The following is a 14,831-nucleotide window of genomic DNA, read 5'->3' on the forward strand; positions in this document are numbered from 1 at the left end:
AAGAGGAGCCACCTGGTCTTTGTATATCCAAGAAAATGATAGAGAAGGAAGAGCAAGGCCGAGGTGGTTGCCAAGCACACAGAGCAAGGACACTCAGCAGAGATTGGCAGAGTCATTTAAAAATGTCATTCACATGATCAGAGGGTGGCACTCCAGCTCAGTGGCTTTTTCTCTGATCTCTCCCTGCGAACTTACCTCAAATATACAGGCCCCCAGAGAGGCCTCTGGCAGGGAAAGCCGCCCTGGCTTCCCCTTGGCAAAGAGAACCTCTGCTTTGTTCCAGAGTAGCACACATGGTAGCGTGCTCATGGAGAGAGGCTCCACCGCCAGCCCCAGGGCTCAACTGTGATTGTTCTTAGACACCCCACTGGTTTCTAGCTGCGCCGATGAGACATAAATGGATGTCTCCTTGGAGTTTCTGAGAGAGACTTCTCTGTGTGAAAAAAGAGACAATGGAGAAACTTCCCTCTGTCCTATCTTTGGACATTGTTAGAATGTCTGGAGCTGCAGCAGCAAGTTTGTGGCCCTAAGGAAAAGACCATGCAATTTGAGGAGACCTCCAGCCAACCCTGGAACCATCTAAGTCAGGGCCTCTTGATATAGGATATATATTATAGAAAACTCAGTTTAGACCTCTTTTAGATAATATATTACTTGCAGTCAAAAGCCTGAGGCCCATTATGAACAGCACAAGGCATAGGTCAAAGCCTCCTGGGGAGAACACAAGGATTTGCATGTCTGAGAACCTACTTTAAATTTATATCCAGTGACATTCTCTCTTTGTGGTACAGCTGTCCCCATGGTGGCAAACACATAAAGTTGCGTGCGATCATCACAGGCAAGAGAGAGGGCAGTCCTGCCTTCTCCAAAGTGGTCTCTGGCTCACCCTTGGCTGTTGACCTTGCCTTCCACTCAGGCCCATTCAATCACTGACCTGTTCTCTGCTCGGTAGTTTTGCCTTATCACAATGTCATAGAAATGGATCATACGACACGTGGCCTTTGGAGACTGGCTTCCTTCACATCGTAGGGTCGACCTGCATCCTGCTGTGCCATCTGTCAGGGCTGGGTTCCTTTTCATTGCTGGGTCACAGGTCTCTGACTGGACAGACCACTGTGAGTTTGTCCTTCCCTGGCTGAGGAACACTGGGTGGCTCCGGTTTGCTGCCACCGCCTTCCCTGTGCAGGCTTTTGTGTGGACTTAGGGTCTCATTTCTCTGGGTCACACACACAGGGGTGGGATTGTGGGGCTGAAGGCTAACTGCATGCTTGACGTCATAAGAAACCACCTGCCTGCTTCCCAGGTGGTGGCCCTATGTCACATTCCCTCCAGCCAGGTGGAGACACAGAGCTCTCCATCCCTGCATCTGTTCTCTCACCACTGGTCTCCACTGCCAAGCTTGGAACCCAGCACACAGTAAGTGTGTACACACAGCAGGTGCTTGAAAATATTTGCTGAATGAATAAAGGGACAATTAGCGGCGGTCACACAGGCTGGTAGTGAGGTTGTTTGAGGTGTCAGGACCCCCAAACCTGCAAGCTCTCCCTGAGCCCCTGTTGTGCTAGGTGGGATCCACTCTGTCTTTTCCTTACTTCCTCCTCAGAGCACCAGCCCTACCAGCCAAGGTGACTCACCAGTCTTTGCTGTCCTAGCTGTCCTTCTTCCCTTGGGAGGACATTGGTGCCCCCAGGCTGCTGAGATCTCCCCCTTAACCACCCCCATTCAGTCTGTGTGCCAGAATCTTTTCACCGCCTTTGCTTCTCTACAATGACTCTGACCCTTTCTACTATTGTTTTTCTAGGTTAATTGAAGACGGTCCCCTCGCCAGGGAGGCCTGGGCCAGTGCCAAGCACAACAGGCCAGCAGAGGCCAGCCACCTCTGTGGAGGGGCCTGCTGCCCAGGGGCAGAGGGACCCCAGAAGGGCAGAGTGGGCCTGGTGGGGGTGCAGGTAGAGGAAGGCCTTGGACTCCCTCTCCTTCCCTGTGGATGTCAGAGCAGATCACCCCTCAGCTTATCCTTGCTTCTGGTCCATATCTTTCTAGTACCTTCTACAACAGCCTAAAACCACAGTGAGGAGCGAGACTTTGTCATGGAAACCAAGAGCACAGATGTTCTCAGCCAAGTGGGACTTTGCCCCGAGGGACCTTCGAAAGTGCTGGGGACCTTTTTGGTTGTCATGACTGGCGGTGGGGGTGCTGGCATCTAGTAGAGAGAGACCAAGATGCGGTCAGACTCCCTACAATGCCCAGGACGGCTCACACAATGAAGAATGACCTGGCCCAGAATGTCAACAGTGCTAAGAGTGAGAATAGGGCGTACTGTACCCACTTCAGCACACTGAAGTCCAGAGTGGTTAAGTAACATGTCTGAGGACACACAGCCGCCAAGCACCAGGGCTGGGATTCCAACTCAGACAGCCTGACCCTGTGGTCCCCAGGCACCTCCCACTACTGCAGCTCATCAAAGAGCGTGGGGTGGGGGAACCTAAGAGGGAAGGGCTCACTCAGGGAGGAGGGGTAGGAGCTTGGGGATGCCTTCCACAGAGCATGTGGGGAATTTGGAAAGATTTCCAGGGGGTAGGGAAGTCTGTCATGATCCCTCTTGTCATCTGCCTCTGGGTACAGGAAAAATCTGCACCCAAACTTTGATGGGAGACCCTCCACTGCGATCCACCCCAGCCCCAAGGCAGCTGCATTGCAGTACCACAAGTTGAGCAGCAGAGGGCACAAGAGTTCCTTGCCACCCTTCCATTTACAGCTTTTTCATTATAAAGAAAATGGGAAAACTGAAAAGAGCAAAACAAAGAAATATACCTGGCCTGCAGTCTGACTTCTAGGACTGCTAAATGTTGAAACAGGGAGCACTTTCTTCCTGTCTTTTACGCAGGCAAAGTTGTTTACGTGCTTTGTTTTGTTCTGTTTTCTGACTCAGGTGTAGCCATCCTGCACACATGAATTTGCAGTCAAGGTTCTCACATCACACACTTTTCCTGTTGTCTTACAAACTCTTCATGCCAGCCGAGCTGTGGCGAGCACCCTGAGTGGGGAGCTGAAGCTGGAAGAGGTGGAGGTGTTTGTCCTGTATACAGCACACCACGGAGGATTGGTTGGCCACAGCAGGGGCACAGGGGATCACATGTCATGTGACGGGAGGTGGGGGGAAGATGTTTCTCAAAGGGGGGGACATTGGAACCTGGACAGGTGACAAGGAGTCTGGTGAGGCAGATGTAGCATCTCTGTAGGAAGAGGAAGGTTGTTTTGGAGAAAGACCCCTCTGGGACTTTGTCCAGCTAGAATGAGGGGCGTGGGGGAAAGGAGGGGTCTCAGGTGGCAGATGGTGGTGTCATGGATGGAGTCAGGGCACAGCAGCCAGGGGGAAGGTGGGAGAAGAGGGGGGAACCGGGCTCCACTCTGATACAGGCGGGAGCCCCCGGCTTTTCACTTTAAAGGGTCATTATTTGTCTGCTCCCCCGTGACACCTTCCCTGAGCAGGCCACACACAATTCCAAACCCACTTTGCAACCACTTTTCCTGCGTAGCCACAACTCCACAATGTCCCTCAGTGGAGTGACCTCTCCACAGGACAGAGACAACCTCAGCATCTAGAGAAATAATCGGCACACAGTAGATGACACACAAACTTTGCTGAATGAGAACGGACATTGACCCCACTACCACACCGACGAAGATCTGAGCTAAAAGGAATGCTGGATTTTTATTCATGTATTTTTTGGTGGCACTGGGGTTTGAACTCAGGGCCTGAATAGAACACTGGAAAGACTTCCTGGCCTCTCTGGATAGTGGGGTCACGGGCCCCATTATTCCCATCTTTGCACTTGTCTGGATTTTACAGATGCTTCTGTCTTGCAAGAGAGCAAGGCAGGAGCACCACAGGGCCAGTCTGAAGCCAACCCCAGGAGTCTCGTCATGTCATCTGAGGATGTTTTTAAATCTCACAACAGGACTTTAAAACAGAACCTCACTGTGATTGTCACCTCGGCAGTTGCCAGTAATTCCTGGTGTCGTCAGAATTCTGACTGGTGCTCCGGTGTCTCTGCTTCTCTCGGTCAGTTTTAGGGTTGATTGGTTGAATCTGAGGTCCTGACAGGTGTTGGTGACAGATCTGCCCCAAAGGTCCCGCCTCCTGTCTCTTCCTCCTCCCAATGCAATGCTGAAGAAGATGGTCTTTGTCCCCCAGCACCCAACCTCCAGGCTCTGTGCACACGTGTCCTCATCCACTTCCTCACATTTTTAACCAAGCACATACTATGTGCCAGGCATGTTAAGCTCGAAGGTCAACAAGGTCCCTTTCTACTGGGAGGAGAATACGTGGTAACTAAATGCACAAAGTTAAGACCAGGCCCGGGGTGCAGTGCAGGGAGGGGTGCCCAGTGCTAGCAGAAATCCCAGAAAGTTCCCAGAAGAGATGACCTTTGAGCTGCCATTTTAAGGGTGAGGAGGAAACTAATCCAGGTTTGCTGCCTTCTCCCTTGTGATACAGCTGCAGAGCTTCCTGTCTGTTTCTTGTCTGAGTCCTGGGAAGGCAGCTCCATGGGGCCATTTTGGAACCTGCACACAGTGAGGTTTAATAAATCTTTGCTGATGGCATAAATGTTCCCTTCTGGCTTCTTGTGGAGCCAGATGGAGGTTGAGGCAGCCACTGGGAGTGACAATAGGCAAGAGAGAGAAAACTAATGCCCCAGGGGCTCAGTACATCAGGGCAGCGAGGCCCACTGGACCGCCCATCCACACTTCAGTCTCCGAGTTTGGTTTAAACCCCGTCTAGCATGATAAAAACCTCCTGACCTTGGGCAAGGCTGCACTCCTCTCCAGGCCTCCATTTCTACATCAGGAAAATGGATGAACAGTCGACTGCTGAGAGGATTAATCAGCTCACATCTGTTCAGCGTCCTGAAGGTCTCTGGACCAGGATGGATTGGGGTCATTGAATTCCCTCTCTAAAACAACTGGCCATGGTACAGAGAGAGGAGTGAAGTCAGTACAGAGCTAGTGGGGAATCGAGGAGCCAGGTAGAAGGAACAAGGGTCACCTCAGGGCCTTTGCTCCTGCTGGGTCCTCTGCCTCCTTCTGGTCAATCAGGTCTCTGGTAAGTCCCCGATCTGCTCTGTTGTTAGCAGAACCTGCTGCCTCCATCACAATGGGATCCCATAGCTTTATCTTAACTTTTTAAATAAATCCTTTGGGCAGTACTGGGGCTCGAACCCAGGGCCTCAAGCTTTCTAGATAGGCGCTCCACCACTCCGGCTGAATCCCAGCACCTAAAACAGTGTTCAGGCCAGAGCAGAACAAATAGACATCCGGTGACTGAATAAACGAGCAAGGGAGGGAACGAGTGAGGGAGAACCAGGAGAACGGAGCGAAGGGGAGGCCATGCTGCTGAGCGGGGCGCAGACTTTCTGGCGCGGCAGTGGAACCGTAGGAACAGATCCCCAGGAAATACCAAGCCATGCTGTCACGGGTGTGTAAATGAGGGCTTAATGTGATTTTGCAGAGTGGGAATAATAAAAATATAGGCGATGTCTGCTCGAAATGTACTCCCGATTCAATTTCCACCCTGCTCGTGAGTCTGTTGTTAAATTGTCTGGTGCCGAGGGCTGAGGACGATAGACTCGTGTTCAGCTTGGAAGGCCCAGGGATGTGACAGGGAGGTGACAGGGAGGCGACAGGGAGGCGACAGGGAGGTGACCTAGTGCGAGGTCTTCCACTTCTGATGGAGCCAGAATAGGAGACACAGAGTAGGTGGTGACTCTTGTGAACACACTTACCCCCCATGCAACGCACTCCATGCAACTAGGAATATTTCCTATTTTTTCTATCACTCTCACTCTTAAATCAGGCCCCGAGTTTCTTTTTTTTTCTTTTCAAAATGTTAATTACAAACTGGACTGGGAGTGGTAGCACACTTTGGTAATTCCAACTACTCTGGAGGCAGAGACAAGAGGACTGAAGTTGGAGACCAGCTAGGGCAAAGCTGATGCAAGATCCTACCTGAATATCACACTAAAAGCAAAAGGCCCCGGGGGGAGGCCTCAAGAGGTGGAACGTGAGGCCCTGAGTTCAGTCCCTAGTATTGCATCAAAAAAAACGAAGTCACAAACCAACAGCTTGATTCTGTGATCCACTGACTAGGTCACAGCATGGAGATCAGCAGGTCAGAAGGTTCAGTTTACACTTGGGGAAACTGAGGAAGATCCAAGGTAGGCCAATGAACTTGCTAGGGTCAACAGCAAGTTAGGAGTCAGGCAGGGCAGAGGACACTCGACTGCCTTCACAGTGTAAAATGGGGGAGCCCGGGGTCTAGGGTCCAGTCACAGCCTCTGACTTTGGGAGTCCAGCACTGAGGACCACGTGGGGGTGGAAGACAGCCCGTCAGCTCAACGAACTGCTCGATCTGCTGGGCAGCGTCTGGGCTTCAGCCACCAACTGTCCTTCTTACAGCTCATGGCCAGCTGACGAAACCTTTGTTGCCTTGGTGTCTCTCCCATGCCAACCGTACCAAAACTGTGTCTCTGTGTGACAGCAAGGGTCCTGAGTGTTCTGCCGTGTCCCCAATGCACACAGAGGTGTGTGGCATATTGTAGCCATTCAGTAAATATCTGTTCAGACTCCAAGAGTCACCAGAGCATCCAAGTTGGATGAGTGCAAGTCACAGATGTCACCCAGCTACACTTACTAGCAAGTGACAGACAACAGCCCTCCCGAGCAGGTCTGCAGCTTGGGGCTGTTCTGTCTTTGTCTTGGAGCTCAGCACAAAAGGCTCCCAGGGACAAAGGCAGCGGGATTGTCTGACGCCCACAGGGTCAGGACCAGAGGCATTTAGGTGTGATCCCCCAGGTTTAAGGTGTCAGCCTAGAGCTCTGTGGCAGCCTAGAACCCAGGTGGCTCCTGAGCCCTAAGAGGGCAGCTACTGTGACCAAGGAACTGGAGAACAATTTCATTTCAGTTGATTGAAATCAAAACCAAAAAAGCTGCAATGTGCCCTGTGGCTTCTGGTACTGCACTAGGGAGGCTACTCTCCTGCCAGGGCAAGGAGTGGCTCTGAAATATTGTCTTGCTGATGTCACTGAACTGACAGTCCTTGGAACGGACCCCAGGGCCTCACACATGCTAGACAAGCTCTCCACCACTGAGTCACACTCCCAGGCCTTGAGCAAATGATTTGATTTAATTGGAGAGTGGTTGTCTAAGGAGGGAAAAGCCAGAGGAGGCCAATGGGAAGAAGCATTCCAGACAAGGAGTAACTACAAGCGCAAAGGTCCTGGGGTGAGCATCTGGGAACAGAATGAAGACTAATATGGAAAAGTAGTGAGGGGCCAGAACTTTCTGGCTGGGCTGGCACAGCAAGGATTTGGACATTTCTTTTCTCCTGCCAGGTCTTCCCTGGCTTGAGGTACTGGCGGGTGCTGGGTTAAGTGGAGCTCAGAAGGAGTCAGAGAAGCCAGCTGAGCGAGTCTGCTATGAGCTCCAATTTAGTATCGACAGTCTCGTTTTAAAAACTAATAATTTCCATTAGATTAAGGCCAGAATGGCCTGTGACGCCTGGCATGGTTTGCTAATTGATTCACGGAATGAAATCTTATCTAAAATCTTTTATTTTATGCTGTTAAGGATACAGGAGAGAAAAGGCTAGTAAAGCATCTCCCTGCCCGGTTAACACACAGGGTCAGCTGAAGTGGCCCCAGGGCTGTCTTAAAAAGATTGTCATTTCTGATTCCCACTCCTGTTTCATATTACCCGTAATTCGAAGTCAGTGGATGAACTTTTTGCACCTTGGATTTTATCGACGACTCCTTCCTGGGGCCGGTGTTGCCCCCAGGTGCCCTTGGGAGGCGGGATGCTTGGCGTGGTGTGCTCTTGTTCCCCTGTGTGGCCGAAGGTTGTGGGAGGGTCGGGGGAAGAGATCCCAGGCCACTCTGCACCCTCCCTCAGGCAGTGGCATCTCCAGTGTGGTGGTCCAGGGAAGGGCAGGCTTGAGGGGACACTTCAGATCTGGCAGGAAGCCAGCCATGTGCAGATGTGGACCTGAGCGAGGAGAGGAAACCCATCAGAGCTAAGTGGGCCAGAAAACGGGCTTTCTTCTCCCTCCCTCTTCCTTCCCTTTTCCTTTGAAGTCAGTAAGGGCTTTCATTTCCATCATAGAAGCTATGCTTTCCTTAGAGAAAATGCGGAGAACACAGCAGCTCTGCCCTCCAACCACAGGACCCCTGGAACCTCTAAGTCACCCCCACCGGCTGTTCCCTCTGCCTGGAACCGCCTTGCCAATGTCCTCATTCCCTCCTCTATCCAAACTTTGCTCAATGAGGATTTCTGGGCCCCTTGTCCACCTCCCACTCCCCCAGCCTGGGACCTTGTTTTGCTCCCCAGGCACACATCCACCCCACCTGCCCTATAGCTTCCTTATTACATTTTGCCTCATCTCCATGCCCAGGGACTTCTGCAGGGATTTCGTTGTTGCTGGTTTGGGTTTTGTTTTGTTTTGAGACAGGATCTTTCTCTGTAATCCTGACTGGCCTTGGACTTGCAATCCTCCTGCCTTGGCCTCCCAGGTACCAGGATTACAGGTGTGCGTCACCATACCTGGCTGATTTTGCATTAATTCACTGCTCCACCTGCACTGCACGATAGCACTTGCTGCACAGTAAATGCCCCACAAAGATTTTCAAATGAATATAAGAAAGACGTGGGAAAATCATCTCTGTTTCTCCTTCAGTCCCTGGAAGAACTTCAGTGCACTTGCTTTTTCTCTCTCTTCCCTGTACATGCTTTCAACTTTACTTCTACATAGAGTCAGTCCCTTTCACGGGGTTGGGTAACAAGGAAGTGCCCTGAGGAGCCACAGGCAAGTCCACGAGAGCCCCTTCCATTGCACCCCAGTGGTTTCATCTGAGCGCAGAGTGGCCAGAGACGTCAGGAGGTGGGCGATGTGGAAATTGTGGATGTTGTGACACCAGCATTGTCAGTGGGATGAGGTCACAGAGGACTGGGACCCACAGAGTCCCCAGAGTCTCACCGCCCACACCTCTCGACAAGAGCAAACGTCATGCAAGCAGAGGAGCATCTGCACCGGGAAGTAATTTTCTTCTCCATTTCTTTTAAATACTGTCGATCAAGTGAACGGAGTTGAGTTTGCATGCGTGTTGTGGGCACATATGCGGCTTCCTGGTACAGCTCCAATCATGTCAGACACTGTGTTTAAAATCCTGCTTTGTGTCTTAATTATATGGTGCTCACTTTCTACCTTATTAAAACTCCCCACAGAGACTGTCTCAAAGGCTGCGTTGATGGCCAGCGGGTAAGCACCCCACACTCTGTACACTGAGGCTCTTTCTGATTTTTCAGACTGATCCGTAACACGAAATGAACATGTCATGCACAGAACCCTTACCGGACTTCAGGTTCCTTCCTTGGATCAAAACCAAGGAGATTTCTGCAGGTGGGAGCCCAGGAAGCCCAAGTCAGATTAGCACAGTGAGTTCTTGTAAAGAGAACTTTGTCTTGAAAACCAGCTTGCAGAGGAGGTGGGATGCACCTGGGAGCCGTGCCTCTAGTCACACAGGCCTTTCAAAGAGAAAGGACTCCAGGATAGATCAGGAGCTGCCACCCAGTTACCAGAGAGGGACAGGTGGGAGTCTGAGTGATGGTGCTAACTAAGACATAAATTGGAGCAGATAGGAGAATGAAGAATAATAGCATTTAAAAGAATAGTTTCTACATTTAATGAGGGTCTGCAAGTGCCAGGCCCAGCACCATTACCATATGGCCATCGACTCTGAGTGTAATTACCCCGGAAGGGAAGATTCTTTCTCATGGTTACTGAAGGTGAAATTAAGGCTCAGAATGGTCAAGTGGGGCTCCAAGCATCACACAGCCATGAACGGCAGGGTCAGGGTCCAAACTCACGACAGTGGAGCTCATGGCTCATTTTTATTTCTGTAGCATGTTACAAACCAGAATCCAGGTCAAAAGAGGCCAAGGATGGAGCCAAGATGTGGAAGTGTAGAGGACAAGGACAGACAGGAAACATGGGAGTAAATGACACAGGAACACAGAGAGGTGACACAGAGACCTTCACTCCTTTGGTCACAGGCAGTAAACTTGGTGGTTCCAGTCATTGCAAGTGTGAACATGGCATGGGGTCTGGTAGCAACATCTACCCTCCCACTGTCCACCTGCTAGTACTCACTCACCTGAGTGGACTCTGTCTGTGGGCTCCACAGGTAGGTGGTTCCAGGTGGGTCCACCAGTGGTGAGCTCTAGCAGGTGGGAGAAGCTACGATGTGACGGCCTCGCCCTGTGCAGTGTGACTTCCTCTCTCTGCCCAAGGTCGAGGCTCTGTGAGGTGGCTGTCTCCATACAATTTTCTGAGGTCCAGGCCTTGGGGTGATGGCAGGTCCTCAGGTTGCTCTCAGTCAACAGAGTTGACTGTGTCTCTCAGAGAAACCCCATTTCACACAGCCCCTCCCTCTTCACATTTCTCTCTTCTGCTTTCTGTGCCCCTCGTGGGTTGAATCCAGCTGTCACCAGATCTCAGTGGCCCACGCAGTCCTTGAAACGTCTTCCAAACGAGCTTCCCATCTGAGCCCCAGGAGTTCATGTGAACCCCACAGCGATTGGCATCTCTGGATAACAGAACGAAGCAAAGCTGGGGGCTCACCTCCCTCTGGCAGCTCAGTGCTCCATCTCAGCCTGAACCAGTGCCACCCCCACCTCACCCATCTTTGGGGCTCACTTGACACCTGCCACAGACCCTGAGTTTATGAGCTGCTCTCTGGCTCTCCAGGCTTGGCCCTGCCTGTCTTGAATCAGAAGCTGCTTCTGAGACAAACCAGAACAAGAGAGTTGTTCTGGGCCAGGAGTTGCTGGCTCAGAGGAAATGGAGAGGCCACGGTGGTCCTGAGTGGGTGTCGAACTACTGATATAGATCGGCCTGAGTGGGAGACACTGACATTGACCATGGGTGACACTAGTTAGATTTGGGAATAGCAGTGCGGTAATTAGCCATGGTAAGAGCTGAGGGTGAACATGAGCTCAGCGGAGCCTCCCTCTATGGAGGTGAGTTCTGGCAGAATTAGAAGGCTCTGGATAAAGTGACCTCCTTTGCCCTCCTCCCCGGGACTCCAGATAGAGCTCCGGAGGGGGTAAGAGCAAGAAGATCAAGCCCTTGACCTCCTAATACAAGGGTACTGCAAATTTCCTCCCAGCGTGCTCATCAAATTTGCCAGCTCACATTTACAAGGTGCAAGGCTTGGCCTAGAGAGAGCATCCTCCATTGTCAAGGAGCCAAGAATGCTGTCTGGAAGGCCCCAACACACACACACACACACACACACACACACACACACACCAGGCATCAGAGAGAGCTGGGACAGCCAGGGACGAGGAGAGGGCAGGGTTCACAATCTCTCTTAGGATGAGGTCGTGTTTCCCAGTGACAGGCCTCACAGAGCTGGTCCCTGGCCCTGGGCTGGCACCCAGGAAGTCTTACTTGGAAATTAGGAGAAAGTTCCATTTTGCAAGCACCTGGGGAGACTCCTTGGCCTTGGAGTCCATGGTGCAGGAGGTGATAGGTGATCACTAGCAACCACGCAGGCTCCAGGAGAGTGACAGCCTTCAGACCAACTCCAGCCCTTAGAGCTGGGCCTTTGGCTCTTTGAAGGGTGCTCTGAGCTGGTCTCACTGCTCTGTAAAGTGGGTGAGAGTCCCAGCAGCTAAGTCCTTGATCTCAGTTCATGGCCAAGGATCAGTGGTAGCCCCAGGAGCTGGAGCAATGCAGATCCTGGAGCTGCCAGCAGCCACAGGCTCAGTCTACATCTTCTCAGGCTCTCCAGGGGCTTCGTGCAGTTGTTAAAAGTGGATACGGACCCATTCAATGTGTAGAGCTTTTGGGAGGAGTGCAGTAATCCATGGATCAACATCTCCTTGCTGAGCCAGGCTCCCTGCAAACACTGGGAGGGCAGTGCTGAGCAGAACAGATTAATCCTGGCTGTTGTGGAATTTTCTTTCTAGTAGGAGGAAAGAGACAGACAAGATAATCATACAGAATATGGAAAATGTCAGACCATTGTAAGTGAGAAGGAGAAAAATACAGCAGTGCCCTCAGAAGGCTTCTCAGGGAGAAGGACTATGAAGGTGGGGAGAATGACAAGGTGACATTTGAGCAATGGCCTGATAGAGATGGGGAAAAGCGAGCTCCAGATGACTCCTAACAGAACATGCAAAGGCCCCATGGCAGAAGCATGCCTGGTGTGTGGAAGGAAGGTCTGTGAGGAAGTGGTGTGGCTAGATGAGGTGGGGAGGGGAAAGTGTCACAGGATGGGGCCATGAGAGGTTGGAGCAAGGGGAGATCACTCATGGCTGCAGAAGCCACTGAGGACTCTGGTTTCTTCTGTGAACAGGAACCTGGTAGTGGGGGCGGGGGGCGGGCAATATGGTAAGCATCCAGCTAAGGGGAGGGGCTCCAGGGCTGGTGCAATTGGTGCTGTTACTGGAGCAGATTTGATCACCCTTGAGGTTTCCATGCTGACACCCCTTCTTCAGAATCTCGGCTGCCCATGCTGCCTGTGTGCAGCCCTTAGAGCTCCCACAGCTTCTGAAAGCTCCTGATGGGAGCCAGCTGGGTCTTTTCACCAGTGTTATCTCAAACCTGCCATCATGCTTGGGACTAAATAGGTACTCAATAAATACTTGTCAACAGGAGGGACAAGCCTGGACAAAGGCTGGGTGTGACGGTGGAAGGCTGGGTGGGGACTGGGCTGGGAAGGTGGCAGGAGCTTTGTTAGAATCAAACACCTGAGCCTTGTCCATTCAAGGCACCCTCTGGAGCCTGACGATTAGAAACCAACAGGGCAAGGGCCCTGGCTACCCCTGGTCACATAGCTGGTCACGCAACCAGGCTCTTGTCCTCTTGTGACAGCCTCAGGCTGCCACCTTTTTGGGTTCAGGCCACATCTCAACAGCAGGGAGGTGTCTGCTCCAAGAGCCACCAGAGAAAGTGACTGTGCACAGGGCAGCCCAACCCCAGGGGCAGAGCAACAAACAGGAGTGCTTCACCAAGGTGATCCTGCACCACAGGGGACACTTGGCAATGTCTGGGGACATTTCTGATGGTCACAGCTGGGAATGGGGTGCTACTGGCATCTAGAAATGCTGCAACACTCCACGGTGCACAGGCTGGTCCCATATCTGAGTTATCAACTCCAAATGCAGGTAGTCGCTATTGTCACATTTGTAATTGCTCTCAGTGAGACGTTAATAGCAGAAACACTGCACGGATTATATATCTGCTGTAGGTATGTCTGTGCTTTATACATAAAAAGAGTAAGTTTTTTAAAAAAAAATGTTTTTTTGAGTCAGGCTGTCACTGTGTAGCCCAGGCTGGCCTTGAACTCTCAATCTTCCTGCCTCAGCTTCCAGAGTGCTGGGATTACAGGTTTGCATTACCAGACCCCAGTTTAAGAGTAAGATTTCTATGTGTCCATTGATGGGCACAAAATGTGATATATACATATGATACATCCATACATAAATATATATGCTATTTTCAGCCTTTAAAGTAAAAGGCTATCCTGGCACACACCACATGGATGTAGCTTGAGGACACATACAGAGTGAAAGAAGCCAGGCACAAGAGGACAAACTTTATATGATCCTACTCACAGGAGGCACCTGGAAGAGTCCGAGTCTTAGAGACAAAGTAGAACGGGGTTGCCAGGGCCTGGGAGCAAGGGCTGGGGATTCAGTGTTCAACAAAGCTTCCATTTTGCAAGGTGGAAGTGTCCTGTGGCAGGATGACGGTGACAGTGGCATGATAACAGCACCTAGTGCCACTGAGCTGAATTTAAAAACGAGTAAGAAGGTAAATTTCATGCTATGCACATTTTATCACAATTTTAAGCAGAGTTTTGCATGCTTATTGAGAAACCACTCAAGAGATGTTTGCACAGCGTCCGAGTGTGTATGTTCACCGCAGCGTTGGGAGCTGCAGGTGACAGTGCATTTGTCCTTGGTGACATGAGGAGTTCTCTGAAGAAGCAGAGCCCTCCCGTGTGGCAGGCAGAGGTGTCAATGACCAGATGTCCTCAGTCACAACTCAAAGACAGCCTGTCGCAGGCACTCCACCTTCACATTGCCCAAATGGGCTTCTCAACTCCCCTTGTCTCCAACTCACCGTTTTCTAGCTGTCCCCTTCACCAGATGCCACACTCTGTTGATCCATCTCCCCCTTCCAAACCGCAAGCCAGGGTCCCTGTTCCCTCCTGCCTGCCCTCGGTTCCCTTCCTTTTGCGTGTAAACTGTCCTCTGGTCTTTGCTCCTTGCTGTGACCGAGGTGAGCAGCAGAGAACTCACCAACTGCTTCCGAGTTGTCCCCTGATGCAGTAACGTGTGCCAGGTGCATACTGAGGCACGGCAATGCCCCCAGCAACAGAGAGGTCTGGCAAACGTGGCACAACAGCATTCACAGAAGTCACAAATTGACACACCACGAAGTTACAGATGCTTTGCAAGCCCCGCATACGACAGGACACATCCACGCTCGCTCCCTCGCTCATGGGGGAGGAAGGTGAGTGGGATGGAGATCACAGGAGCTACACCCACTTATAAGCAAGAGCAGGGCTCTGCACAGACACGGGTGACAAAGGGGCCTGTGCCATCGAGGGTGACCAGCTCAGCTGCCACTTCCAAAGTGAAAAACAAAACAGACACAAAGAAAGAAAAGAGAGTCCGCTGTCACATAATAGCACCTATCTAATTGTCAAACGCACACACACAGAGCTGTGTATTTTCCACAGACGCATACAAAACAGGAAACA

Source organism: Castor canadensis, chromosome 5 (genome assembly GCF_047511655.1).
Source record: "Castor canadensis chromosome 5, mCasCan1.hap1v2, whole genome shotgun sequence".
NCBI lineage: Eukaryota > Metazoa > Chordata > Mammalia > Rodentia > Castoridae > Castor > Castor canadensis.